Source organism: Bubalus bubalis, chromosome 4 (genome assembly GCF_019923935.1).
Source record: "Bubalus bubalis isolate 160015118507 breed Murrah chromosome 4, NDDB_SH_1, whole genome shotgun sequence".
Classification (NCBI taxonomy): domain Eukaryota; kingdom Metazoa; phylum Chordata; class Mammalia; order Artiodactyla; family Bovidae; genus Bubalus; species Bubalus bubalis.
Window position 1 is genome coordinate 160,599,327 of NC_059160.1, and position 14,184 is coordinate 160,613,510.

At 38.8% G+C, this 14,184-nt stretch overlaps 1 protein-coding gene and 1 non-coding gene across 4 annotated transcripts in view; one reads left to right on the forward strand and one right to left on the reverse strand.

Moving 5' to 3' along the window:
• Window positions 1–14,184, forward strand: part of BMPR1A (bone morphogenetic protein receptor type 1A) — a 144,011-nt gene that overhangs the window by 45,668 nt on the left and 84,159 nt on the right. The window lies entirely within an intron of this gene.
• Window positions 7,186–7,292, reverse strand: LOC112584859. Its single transcript, XR_003109244.2, has one exon. It is a non-coding gene; the product is annotated as a U6 spliceosomal RNA (small nuclear RNA).

A 14,184-nucleotide genomic window follows, 5' to 3' on the forward strand; every position in this document is an offset into this window, starting at 1 on the left:
CACCAGCTGTAGCTGGTGGACCCAGAGCTGCTGCAGAGCACAGGCTCCAGGCCTGCTGGCCTCAGTGGTTGCTGCGCGGGGCCTCACCGGCTGTAGCTGGTGGACCCAGAGCTGCTGCAGAGCACAGGCTCCAGGCCTGCTGGCCTCAGTGGTTGCTGCGCGGGGCCTCACCGGCTGTAGCTGGTGGACCCAGAGCTGCTGCAGAGCACAGGCTCCAGGCCTGCTGGCCTCAGTGGTTGCTGCGTGGGGCCTCACCGGCTGTAGCTGGTGGACCCAGAGCTGCTGCAGAGCACAGGCTCCAGGCCTGCTGGCCTCAGTGGTTGCTGCGCGGGGCCTCACCAGCGGTAGCTGGTGGACGCAGAGCCTGGACGCAGAGGCTGTGCCATGGGCTTCGTTGCTCTGCAACATGTGCAGTCGTCCTAGACCAGGGACCAGCCTTGTGTCCTCTGCACTGGCAGGCGGACTCTTGCTCCCTGTGCCGCCGGGAAAGCCCTCAGTGCCTTCTTAAAAGAAAGTAGGGACACGCTGGACCAGCTCATTTTAGCAGTAAGAACTCAAACAGATGAATGAACTAATGGGAAAAAAAAGCCCAATCCAGCCCGTTAACAGATACATTTCCAGTAAAATTGTTACTTTTAATGTTGTTGCTGGTGCTACTGCTGCTAAGTGGCCTCAGTCGTGTCTGACTCTGTGCGACCCCAGAGACGGCAGCCCACCAGGCTTTCCCATCCCTGGGATTCTCCAGGCAAGAACACTGGAGTGGGTTGCCATTTCCTTCTCCAATGCATGAAAGTGAAAAGTGAAAGCGAAGTCGCTCAGTCGTGTCCGACTCTCAGCGACGTCATGGACTGCAGCCCACCAGGCTCCTCTCTCCATGGGATTTTCCAGGCAAGAGTACTGGAGTGGGTTGCCATTTAATGTTGTTAGGCATTATCAAATCTGTAATGTTTGTTATTTAAATCACTTATATATACTAATAGTAATGGTAATTGAATCCCAAATAATTATTTAAACTCTTAGGGAATTACTGATTGAACAGAACAAACTGCACATATGATGAGTGATTAATAATAGACTTTCAAACATAAAAATTATTACATGCAGGGCTAACGGAATAAGATGATATGAGTTCAAGGAGGGAAAACAAGGTTGTGAAATTTTTATTTTCAAATGGATCATGCTGGGTGTCAGATCACAGTGGTATTTGGATTCTATTGAACAGACTTAAGAGAGGTGTTACAGATTTATGTAGAATGTAGTATTCGCAGTATGCCAGAAATCATATTCTTTACAGTTATCTGACTTGTGAAAGATTTTAGATGTCAACTTTAAAATGTATGGGGCATCACGTATGTCCCCGTCTTGGTTCGTAAACGGCCATCTTTTCTCTGAATCGTCATGTGGCAGAAGGCTCAAGGGAACTCTCTGGATTTCCTCATAAGAATTCTGATTCCATTCACCAGGGCTCCGCCTTTTCAGTCTAATTACTTCCCAAAGGCTCTATTTCAAATGTCAACATGCTGGGCATTAGAATTTAACATGTAAATTTTGGAGGGATGTGAACATGCAGTCCGTATGTCAGTTATACAGTAGGATTTTAGTTTTCTGTTGCTGCTGTAATAAATTACCACAAACTTACTGTTTTAAACAGCAAAAATTGATTATCTCTTATACTTGTGTAAGTCATAAGTCCAACACAGGTGTCACCAGACTAAAATCAGGCTGTCTGAGGGGCTGAATTTTTCTGGAGGCTCTTGAGGAGAATCCTATTCTTTGCCTTGTTCAGCTTCTATAGGCCAATCACAATCCTTGGCTTGGACCCTCCTCCATCATCATCTTCAAAGCCAGTAAGGGCTCATCCCTCTGACCCTGTGTCTTCTCTTTCTCTCTTTGGCCACAGCTGGGAAAGACTCTGCTTTTAGGGACTCATTTGATTAGATTGAGCCTCAAAGAATAATTTCCCCTCAAGCCTTGTACTCTTAATCACATCTGCAAAGTCCCTTTTGTCATGCAAGGTAATATTACGTGTTCCAAGGATTAAACTGTGGATGTCTTTCAGGACCATTATTCTGCTGTCACAGTTGGTTAGATACATAATGTTAAACTTAATTTTATCTATTTATTTTGATAAATGTAGGACTGCAATAGTGGTTAAGTGGTAAGACTTTGGAGTCCTGCCGTGTATTAACATTGTGATGTTAGGCAACTTATTTGCTTTTGAACCTGGAAAAAGGGGGATAATAGTGTGTACTAAAATATGTTGAAATACAAATAATAGTTTAAGGCTACAGACTAGAGTCAAGAGACTTTTACCTATTTTTTTGTGACTGTCTCAACTAAGCAAATTTATGACTTCCTAACTCAAAAGATTGTTGTGAGGCTCAAATAACTCATGAATATAGAATTGCTATGAGATGTATAAAAAACAAAATTTTGCTGGTATTAATTTTGGAATGCTTAATTTTTATTTGGTCAGTGCTGGAAGTGTTGAATATGTTCTTTGATCCCTGTGCAGCAAATTTTTTTATTGTTCTTTCCCATATTTTCAGACTTAACTTGTATCCTTTTTATTAAGTAATGATAAATGAAAAGATACATGAGAATTAAAAGCACATTAACTTGCATGACTTTTTTTGTCACTAAGACTTAAAACTCAAATTTATCTAGGTTATTTGAATTAATTTAAATTTATTTTCTCTTTAAAACTTAGGAGTTAATTACTATCTCTGTTACAGAAGCAAAATAAATGCTTGTATTAGTAAAACTAATTGCTCTTAAAATCTGAGCTACATTTGTTAATCTTGGATGTGAGTGTATTAGTCAGTTACGTCTGACTCCACCAGGCTCCTCTGTCCATGGGGTTTCCGAGGCAAGAACACTGGAGTGAGTAGCCATTCCTTTCTCTAGGGCATCTTCCCAACCCAGGGATCAAACTCGGGTCTTCTGCATTGGGGGTGGATTCTTTACCACATGAGCCACCAGGGAATCCTGGGGAAGTAGACATTCAAATCATAGAAATGAAGTCTTCATTTTAATTGGGTTATCTATGTACTCAGTGTTTGATATAAAAATATCATTGTATATTAGGCAAAAATCATTTTGTTAAAGTGATTTGATTTCTTAATTTTTTCCCTTACATTGTAATAGTGAATAGATGTTTTCCCCCTAAGTAGCACAAAGATGCCATTTTGAGAGGTTAAATTACTTTCTAAATGCTGCTGTGAAGGAGGAGAGAAGGAAAAGAGATCAGGTTACACATTCTTTGTTGCAGAGCCTGCCACTGCGCTTCAAGTTTGGAGCCTCAGTGGCAAGGTTAGAACATGCATTTGCCACAATATTTTCAACCCTGCCCCCACTTAGGGAGCCAGAGACTTAGCAGGGCCCCCGAAAGAGAACCATTTTAACTTAAATGTTTGTAGAAATTGCTACTTAACTTTTTTCTTTTAAAGCCTTTTATATAGTTTAGCTTTTAGGTTTGCCTGAAAATTACTCCTTTGTATATTCAAACATATTAAAACTGGTATTTTTCCAAGAGGCCTGCAAGTTATATTTTAATATTGATTGAAGTTAAACACAAATTTAAGTCAAATTAATACATAGTCGAATTTAGAAAGTATTTTACATTTTATTTTGAGAGGGGGAAAAAAAAGCTTTCTTGGCATAAAATGGCATGAATTGAACTGATCTTGTGTTTTACAAATATTATGGGAAGAAGTTATTTTATTTTCTTGCTGCTCTTAGATAAATGAAGACTAAAAATATTTTTCACATTAAAAAATGTTGTAAAATCCCCAGTGTCATATTCTGCATGCTAATTTAACGGTTTTATGTTGTAATGTTTCTAGTTCTGAGTTTTAGTTAGTATATGTATATATAAACTTCTTTTAACCTTTAAGGAATCATTTTAAAAAATTGGTTATTAAAATTTGAATATGTATCATAAATACATGTTTATATATAACTGGTTCCATTTCTGAAGGCTTAAGAAACAAGCACTATTTGTAAACTACTTATACCTCTGTTAAACATTATCAGTCCATTAAAAAGTGTTGTTTTTTCCTTATCTGGGTCATTTTAAGTATTAATAACGTTCATCAATCTGCTTACTTCTCGTCAGAAAAAGTCGCTATTACTAGTAGTCAGATTATCTCATAGAAATACAGTCTCATTTATATCAGTCTTTTTAGTATTTTGAGAGTAGGTGTTGTATTTTCTAAACAAGACTTATTGTCCCCTCACACTTTTTCCAGAAGAGGAAAGACACAGCTGGATAAAACTTTGTGACTGGGCATTGGGAGTTATTCTGCTGTATCCTGTTGATACAGGTTTTGTTCTCTCTAGCTCATGATTTAGTTCTAATTTGTTTACATATTTTTGCTCAATGATAGGATGTCAAATTGGCTTGATATTCTGTGGTCCTAGTTCTCAAGCCTTACCTTTGCTTCTCTGTTAATGCACTCCCTTTCTCTTCATATCTAATAAATCCAAGCCTTCTTGGTAGGCTCAGCCTAAATCTTACCTTCTCTGTGAAGCTTAATTTCATCTGGGCTCTTGATATTTCTTGCTTTTCCGTGGTTCTGTAGGGCTTTGGGACTTCTTCAGCGGTAAAGAATCCGCCCGCCAGTGCAGGAGTCAGTCGCAAGAGATGTGAGCTCGATCTCTGGGTCAGCAGATCCCCTGCAGAACGAAATGGCAACCCACTGCAGTATTCTTGCCTGGGAAATTCCATGGACAGGCTATATATAGTCCACAAAGTCACAGTCCGATACAGGTTAGCAACAACATAAAGCTTTTAATGCCGATTTATACTGTTATTTTTCTTCCTAAAGCATATTTTCTCTGTCTCGGATTTAAAATAATCATACTGGCTACCACTTGTATTTCTACCGTATGCTGTGCCATTATTGTTAATTTTAAAAACAGCCTGGTAAGTACTGGCCTCCGTACGTGAGGAGAGAGAGCAGCGTGACTGAGCTGCAGGCTTGTTGTTGCTGTTCCCTTAGCGTGTCTGACTCTGCTGTCCTTCGATACCTCCTGGAGTTGGCTCAGATTCATGTCCGTTCAGTCAGTGGTGCTATCCAGCCACCTCATCCTCTGTCACCCCCTTCTCCTCCTGCCCTCAGTCTTCCCCAGCATCAAGGTCTGTTCCAGTGAGTCGGCTCTTCCCATCAGGTGGCCAAGGTATTGGAGCTTCGGCTTTAGCATCAGTCTTTTCAATGAATATTCAGGGTTGATTTCCTTTAGGATTGACTGGTTTGATCTCCTTTCAGTCCAAGGGGTCCTCAAGAGTCTTCTCCTGCACCATAATTAGAAAGCATCAGTTTTTTGGCACTCAGCTTTCTTTATGATTTAACTCTCACATCCATACATGACTACTGGAAAAACCATGGTTTTGACTATACAGACCTTTGTTGGCAAAGTGATGTCTCTCTCTCTTTTTTTTTGATGTCTCTGTTTTTTAAAACACTGTCTAGTTTGTCATAGCTTTTCTTCCAAGGAGCAAGTGTCTTTTCATTTCATGGCTGCAGTCCACAGTGACTTTGGAGCCCAAGAAAATAAAGTCTGTCACTGTTGTGATTGTTTCCCCATCTCTTTGTCATGAACTGGTGGGCCTGGATGACATGATCTTAGTTTTTTGAATGTTGATTTTTAAGCCAGATTTTTCACTCTCCGCTTTTACTTTCATCAAAATGCTCTTAAGTTCCCCTTTGTTTTCTGCCATTAGGGTGGTGTCATCTGCATACCTGAGGCTATTGATATTTCTCTCTTCAATCTTGATTCCTACATGAACTTCATCCAGCCTGGCATTTCACATGAGATATTCTGCATAGAATTTAAATAAGTAGTAACAGCATACAGCCTTGATGTCCTCCTTCTCAGTTTTGAACCAGTCCTTTGTTCCATGTCCGGTTCTAACTGTTGCTTTTTGACCTGCATACACATTTCTGAAGACAGAAAAGGTGATCTGATATTCCCATCTCTTTAAGAATTTCCCACAGTTTATTGTGATCCATATAGTCAAAGGCTTTAGCAGAGTCGATGAAGCAGAAGTAGATGCTGGAAGTTAAGTCACATGTCTTTTTTCTTTTTTGCTTCTATCACACGTACTGGAAACCTTAAAGATACTAGATTCTTAATATGGAGTGACTAGATGACTGATATTTTGGTTCCCTCTTCCTTTTAAAGATGGTTTTTGGAAAGGGCAAAAAAGCTGAGTCTGTTCAGTTCAGTTCAGTTGCTCAGTTGTGTCCGACTCTTTGCGACCCCATGAACTGCAGCACACCAGGCCTCCCTGTCCATCACCAACTCCCGGAGTCTACCCAAACCCATGTCCATTGAGTCGGTGATGCCATCCAACCATCTCATCCTCTGTCGTCCCCTTCTCCTCTTGTCCTCAATCTTTCCCAGCATCAGGGTCTTTTCAAATGACTCAGTTCTTCGCAACAAGTGGCCAAAGTATTGGAGTTTCAGCTTCAAAATCAGTCCTTCCAGTGAAAACCCAGGACTGATTTCCTTTAGGATGGACTGGTTGGATCTCCCTGCAGTCCAAGGGACTCTCAAGAGTCTTCTCCAACACCACAGTTCAAAACTATCAATTCTTCAGCACTCAGCTTTCTTTCTTTTTTTTTTTTTTTAATTTTATTTTATTTTTAAACTTTACATAATTGTATTAGTTTTGCCAAATATCAAAATGAATCCGCCACAGGTATACATGTGTTCCCCATCCTGAACCCTCCTCCCTCCTTCCTCCCTATTCCATCCGTCTGGGTCGTCCCAGTGCACCAGCCCCAAGCATCCAGTATCGTGCATCGAACCTGGACTGGCAACTCGTTTCATACATGATATTTTACATGTTTCAATGCCATTCTCCCAAATCTTCCCACCCTCTCCCTCTCTCACAGAGTCCATAAGACTGTTCTATACATCAGTGTCTCTTTTGCTGTCTCGTACACAGGGTTATTGTTACCATCTTTCTAAATTCCATATATATGCGTTAGTATACTGTATTGGTGTTTTTCTTTCTGGCTTACTTCACTCTGTATAATAGGCTCCAGTTTCATCCACCTCATTAGAACTGATTCAAATGTATTCTTTTTAATGGCTGAGTAATACTCCATTGTGTATATGTACCATAGCTTTCTTATCCATTCATCTGCTGATGGACATCTAGGTTGCTTCCATGTCAAAAATATGGAATGCTTCACGAATTTGCGTGTCATCCTTGTGCAGGGGCCATGCTAATCTTCTCTGTATCGTTCCAATTTTAGTATATGTGCTGCCGAAGCGAGCACAGCACTCAGCTTTCTTTACAGTCCAACTCTCACATCCATACATGACCGCTGGAAAAACCATAGCCTTGACTAGACGGACCTTGTTGGCAAAGTAATGTCTCTGCTTTTTCAATATGCTCTCTAGGTTGGTCATAACTTTTGTGGCAGCAGCCAGTGTTCTTTGTTTTAGTCAATGAAAAAAATTTTCATTTGTATTTTAGTCTTTTCAGATGCCCTGCATAGAAACATATTAACCAAAAAACAGAGCTGACTTCAATTTTACTTGACTTGAAAATAAGACAAGTATGGCTATCTCAATGATTGCAAGATCAATGAAACTGAAGAATTTATTAGGAGTTCGAAATTAAGGTTCAGCTGTTTTTTCAAAGGATATCATCCTTCAGTACTTTTACTTTGAATTTTTGTTCCTGTGATTTAAGATGATTGTAATTATTCTTGATTGATGATACTTGTCAAAAGCAAGCCTAACCAACTAGTTCTCCTGGATTCTGAGATTTGAGAAACAAAAACTGAGAAATCTGTGAACTGCTCTGCGTTGTCTGCAAAATGAGATAATATGCTTCACAAGGTTATTTAGGTTTTAATAAAATATCCAAGTGTGAGTGCATAGTAATGTGCCTGGCACACCACTGGTGTACTATAAATGTTAATTATCTTGTAGGTATAAGAAAACGGCCCTTCACAAGAATAATTGTAAATTTAAAAATGAATTTCTTTTCCATCCCAAACAATATTAAAATGCAAATTTGGTATAATACTGTAACAAAGATATTTAATGGCAATTAGTGCAATTAAATAAATATTAGCCTTGCTTTGAATCTCTGAATGGTGTATTACAGGAAAACTTGTGACATCCTTTTTTGGAGGGAAGAATTACCTAAAAATAAGAAAAATGCGAAAAAAAAGCAGAACCACTGATTCTTTAACCTTGAAGTTGTAAACTGGTTGCCTGTCAGTTAGATTTGGCTTACAAGCATGTTATACTTAGCTTACACTATATTTTTTAAATTAGTTGCAAACAAAGGTGGGAGGTTTCACAAAAATAAAATCCAGCTCTCTGGCTAATTTTTAAAAACTGGAAGACAGTCTGCGTTGGACTTACATGTTCCCTGATTGCGGCCGTCAGTGGAGGCAAGGAGAGGACACTCCCGACAGTCTGTCTGTGTTGTCTCCCCAATCCTGAAGTGACAGTGCTCTTTTGATTTTATCAAAAAGGAAACCTAAAATAGAGCCATTTGTGTTTTAAGAAAAAGTAAGAAAGCTTCTAATTTTTTGTGAAAATAAAGAACGTTTCTACATGTATCTGTAAAGTCACAGTTTAGGACTACTGAAACTATCATAGTGTAAGAACTGTGGCTAATATATGTGGAAAAGGTGTGTAATGGAAAACTTTCACTAGAACACAAACTCAGACATCAATAGGGACTTTTTTCAAAAATGAGAATAAAATAAAATTAATGATGCTACTGTGAGAAAAAAGCTTATATATTGTTAAGAGAAATTTCCTCGGCCTAAAATCTCTTATGTATGTTGAGTTAGAGTGTTTAGAGAGCAAAGAAATTAGAATGTTTTAAGCAGCAGTAATTTGGAAATATGAGTTTATATGGAAATAGTGTGTGTTAAAAATAAGACCAAGAAATTTACAGGGCAGCTTCTACAAAAACACTAAATTATTTCTCTTTGGGTTGATGTAAGCACAGAGATAAATATCACCTAGTTCAGTTCAGTTCAGTCGCTCAGTCGTGTCCGACTCTTTGCAACCCCATGAATCGCAGCACGCCAGGCCTCCCTGTCCATCACCAACTCCCGGAGTTCAGCCAGACTCACGTCCATCGAGTCAGTGATGCCATCCAGCCATCTCATCCTCTGTCGTCCCCTTCTCCTCCTGCCCCCAATCCCTTCCAGCATCAGAGTCTTTTCCAGTGAGTCAACTCTTCACGTGAGGTGGCCAAAGTACTGGAGTTTCAGCTTTAGCATCATTTCTTCCAAAGAAATCCCAGGGCTGATCTCCTTCAGAATGGACTGGTTGGATCTCCTTGCAAGCCAAGGGACTCTCAAGAGTCTTCTCCAACACCACAGTTCAAAAGCATCAATTCTTCAGGGCTCAGCCTTCTTCACAGTCCAACTCTCACATCCATACATGACCACAGGAAAAACCATAGCCTTGATTAGACGGACCTTTGTTGGCAAAGTAACATCTCTGCTGTTGAATATGCTATCTAGGTTGGTCATAACTTTCCTTCCAAGGTCTAGTCATTTTGATATTACTTCCCTGGTGGCTCAGACTTGGAGAATTTTGACTGTTTCTCCTCTCTTTTCTAAAATCTTTGCATCTTCATTGGCTTATTTCCATCAACAAATAATCTCTTGGTGTAGACTTAGAAAACAATCATCTTCTAGCCTTTTGCCTGGTAGCCACATGCATCCTGGAGTTGTCTGCTTGCTGTATCTTCTCTCCCTTACCTTCCGTTGACTATTTAACCTACTTCAGTCATCGATCTACCTGTTTACCGTGAGTAATGTCTCAAAAACCATTTTGCAAGTGTCATTGATGGCTTCCACGTGCCAGATTTTCTGTCGTCATTGTCAGCTGCTCAGTAGTATTTGACACAACTGACTCCTCTGCATAAACTCTTATCTGCTGTAATAAGGATCTGTTGCCTTCCAAGTCTTACAGTGAAGTCCAAATGGTGACTGAGGAGCATACTCAGTCAGGGCTGAGGAATGAACTCTTGCTGGTTTAAGCCCTTACATCTAAGCCCTTAAGTCATGTTAAATTCAGTATTGTAACTCAGGTTTTCTACTTTTTATCTGACACTTAAATCTAATTTGTGAAAGGACAAAAGAGGATTTGAAAAGTAAAAATAATCATGTTAAAGAATTTGAACTCCATTATGAATACTTCTTTCCGCCATACTGCAAATGCAGATGTTTGAATGCTGCTGCGAAGTCATTTCAGTCATGTCGACTCTGTGTGACCCCATAGACGGCAGCCCATGAGGCTCCCTCGTCCCTGGGATTCTCCAGGCAAGAACATTGGGGGTGGGTTGCCATTTCCTTCTCCAGTGCACGAGAGTGAAAAGTGAAAGTGAAGATGCTCAGTCATGTCCAACTCTTAACGACCGCATGGACTGCAGCCTACCAGGCTCCTCCATCCATGGGATTTTCCAGGCAAGAGTACTGGAGTGGGTTGCCAGTACCTTCTCCGGATGTTTGAATGAGTGTGGTATAAAGGGAAGGGAGGAGAATCTAGGAACTTGACATTAACTATCATATTTAAATAAGCATTTTTTCCCCTGCAGAATGAATATTTGCTTATAACATAAGTTGAGGTACAAGTGAGTACTCATATCCAGCTGGGTCTGAAGGAGGAAAAAAAGTCCTTGTAGGTATTTATTCCTTCACCTGGAATATTAACTTTGATCAATTTTAAAAACTTACAACCATTTTAATAACTTGATGCCAAATTATAGTAAGTAACCCACATTTTAGATATTTTCCATTTTAACTGAAGATAATAAACACAGAAATGGGGAGGGGGGAAGCAGTTAAGTACCTTTTCTTACTCAGATAACCTCCTAACTGTTATAGAAAAAGCCAGTTGTCCAATCACGTTAGAAAATTGTTCTCTTTATAATGAAATTGTATGGGTAGAATAACTTATTTTGATCTTACTGCCCTAGCCATAACTCTCAAAGCATAATAATAATTACAGTAATGTTATAGACTTAGTAAGATAGCTATGTAAAACAAAAAATATATATTAAGTGTTATCTTTAATAACAATTTATACCAGCCATTTTCTTTATGGTTTCTGCTTTTGGTGTCAAATTTAGAAATACCTTCCCCATTGCAATATTTTCAAGTTCTTTTATAGTTTCACATTTTACATCTTAACCTTTCATTTTTCTGAAATTAATTTTGTTGCTTGAAGTAAAAGGATCCAATTTAGTTTCCCCCCAAATGGTCAGCAGATTTTCTCAACACCCTTATTTATTTCAAATGCTACTTTTATTCAGTTCAGTTCAGTTGCTCAGCCGTGTCTGACTCTTGCAACCCCATGGACTGCAGCATGCCAGGCTTCCTTGTCTATCACCAACTCCTGGAGCTTGCTCAAACTCAAGTCCATCGAGTCGGTGATGCCATTCAACCATCTCATCCTCTGTTGTCCGCTTCTCCTCCTGCCTTCAATCTTTCCCAGCATCAGGGTCTTTTCTAATGAGTCTGCTCTTTGCATCAGGTGGCCAAAGTATTGCGGTTTCAGCTTCAGCAGCAGTCCTTGAAATGAAATTCAGGACTGATTTCCTTTAGAATGGATTGATTGGGTCTCCTTGTTGTCCAAGGGGCTCTCAAGAATCTTCTCCAACACCGCAGTTCAAAAGAATCAATTATTTAGCACTTAGCTTTCTTTATAGTCCCAACTCTCACATCCATACATGACTACCGGAAAAACCAAAGCTTTGACTCTGTGGACCCTTACGAGCTCCAGTGTCTCAATCGGTTCGCGCGCGGTACTTGTAAGACTGTAGGGACCTTTGTCAACAAAGTGACATCTCTGCTTTTTGATATGCTGCCTACGTTTGTCATAGCTTTTCTTCCAAGAAGTAAGCATCTTTTAGTTTCATGGCTGTAGTCACCGTCTGCAGTGATTTTTTTTGTTTTGGAGCCCAAGAAAATAAAGTCTGTCTCTGTTTCCATTGTTTGCCCGTTTGTTTGCCAGGAAGTGATGGGACCAGTTGCCATGATCTTCGTTTTTTGAATGTTGAGTTTTAAGCCAGCTTTTTCACTCTTCTTTTATATTGATATAGCTTTCACTATAATTTAATACTTGGTAAGACAAATCCTTCTTTGTTACTTTTCCAGAAGTTTAGGATACTCTGCAGTTTATTTTTCCAAATGTCTTTAGAGTCCTTTCTGTCTGATTCCATTCAAAACCATGTTACCATTTATTGATAGATTTAGGTAGAACTTACATCTGTACAGTCTGTAGTTTTCTAACGCATAAAATGATACATTCTTTATTAGTCTTCTTTATTTTTAGGCGATGTGAAAGATTATTTTTTCATTTTGTAAGCTTTTGTTAATATATGAAGAAGTTGTATTAAGCTATTCATATGTTTAACTCTTAGTTTTAATAACTTCATTAATTCTAATGGGAAAATTTTTAACAGTATATCTTTAAATATAACTTTGTTAAATCAACTTTACTTGTGGTTTAGTTGACATTAAAAGCACTTATAAGGTAGTGCATTGAGTTTGGCTAGTTTTTTATATCACATGATTTTTTTTTACAGTGCAGGATGAATGTTTGATGATTTCTTCAGTCTTTATTTGGTGAATAGCAGTGAATAATTCAAACATTTGTGTTCTTTAAACATCTTTATTTGATGAAAGTATATCTCAGATGTCTGTGAAAATATATTAGCCTTATGTCTTGTAGGTGTTTTTTGTTTGTTTTACTATTTTAATTCTTTTGTTTGTTTCTGCTTAGGATAACAGAGAATTATTTTCTTCCAGCTCTGGAGGCTAACCAGCCAAAATCAAGTTGTTACTTGATCCACGAACCCTCTGAGGGTGCCAGGGAAGGATCTTTTCTAGGGCTCTTGCCTAACTTCTTGTAGCCTCAAGCATTCATTGGGTTGTAGATGGCCATCTTCTCCTTGTCTCTCTTCACATGTTTTATGTAAATTTCCCCCATTTATAAGGACACATATCATATTGGATTCAGGTCCACTCTAATGACCTCATTTTAAGTGATGACCTCTGTAAAGACAATATCTCCAAACCAGGTCATATTCTGAGGTATTGGAGGTTAGGATTATAACATGTAAACTTAATACATTTATGTTTTTACTTTTTATTTTGAAATTGCTTCTTAGTTAGAAAAGATGCAAATAGCATAGTAAAACTCCTGTATACTATTTACGTAGATTCATCAAGTTTTAAAATTTTCCCATATTTGCATTGTTCTCTGGTTCTCTGCTTCCTTCTTTTACCTAATCTGCTGCTGCTGCTAAGTCGCTTCAGTCGTGTCCGACTCTGTGCCGCCCCATAGACGGCAGCCCCCTAGGCTCCAATCTACATGTACACAATTTATTTTTGATGAACTCTTTGAGAGAGTGAAGTTGTATATATTTTACCCTTACTATTTTAGTTTCTGTTTTCTAAAAACAGTGATATTCTCATATGTTCACACTTAGGTTATCGAATTCAGGAAATTTAACTTGATACAGTACTTCAATCTGTTACACTTCTGTCTGTTACCTCTATCTCAAGTCTTTAATTTTAGAGTTTTTCTCCCCTCCCTGTAGTAGAGGGTTCAGTCTGGGGTCACATACTGTTTTTGTTGTCATGTCTTTTTTAACCTGGAACAGTTACTTAGTTGTCCTTTGTCTTCCATCACAGTAACATTTTTTAAGAATGTAAGCCAGTTATTTTATACAGTATTCCTCAATTTGGAGTAACCCGACATTTTCTCATTATTAGATTTAGGTGATGCATCTCTGGACAGAATTCTACATAAATGATAATGTTTCTTTTCTCAGGCTGTCACATTCAAAAGCGTGATATATCTGACCTTACTTGTCATTAATAATGTTGGTTTTAATTACCTGGTCAAGACGTTGTATTTCCCTCTTTACAACAAATAAACAAACTGTGGGGAAATACTTGAATACCATGCAAGTTTCTTACTTCCCATAAAATTCTCTACTCCCCCTCTAAAGGTAACTGGTCTTTGCTGTTTATAGTTGTATGGAAGTTTTCCAATTTCATCACTTACTGGACATTAATCATTTTGCATGGCTTCCCTGTGGCTCAGCAGTAAAGAATCTGCCTGGAATGCAGGAGACATGGGTTTGATCCCTGGGTTGGGAAGATCCCCTAGGAAGGA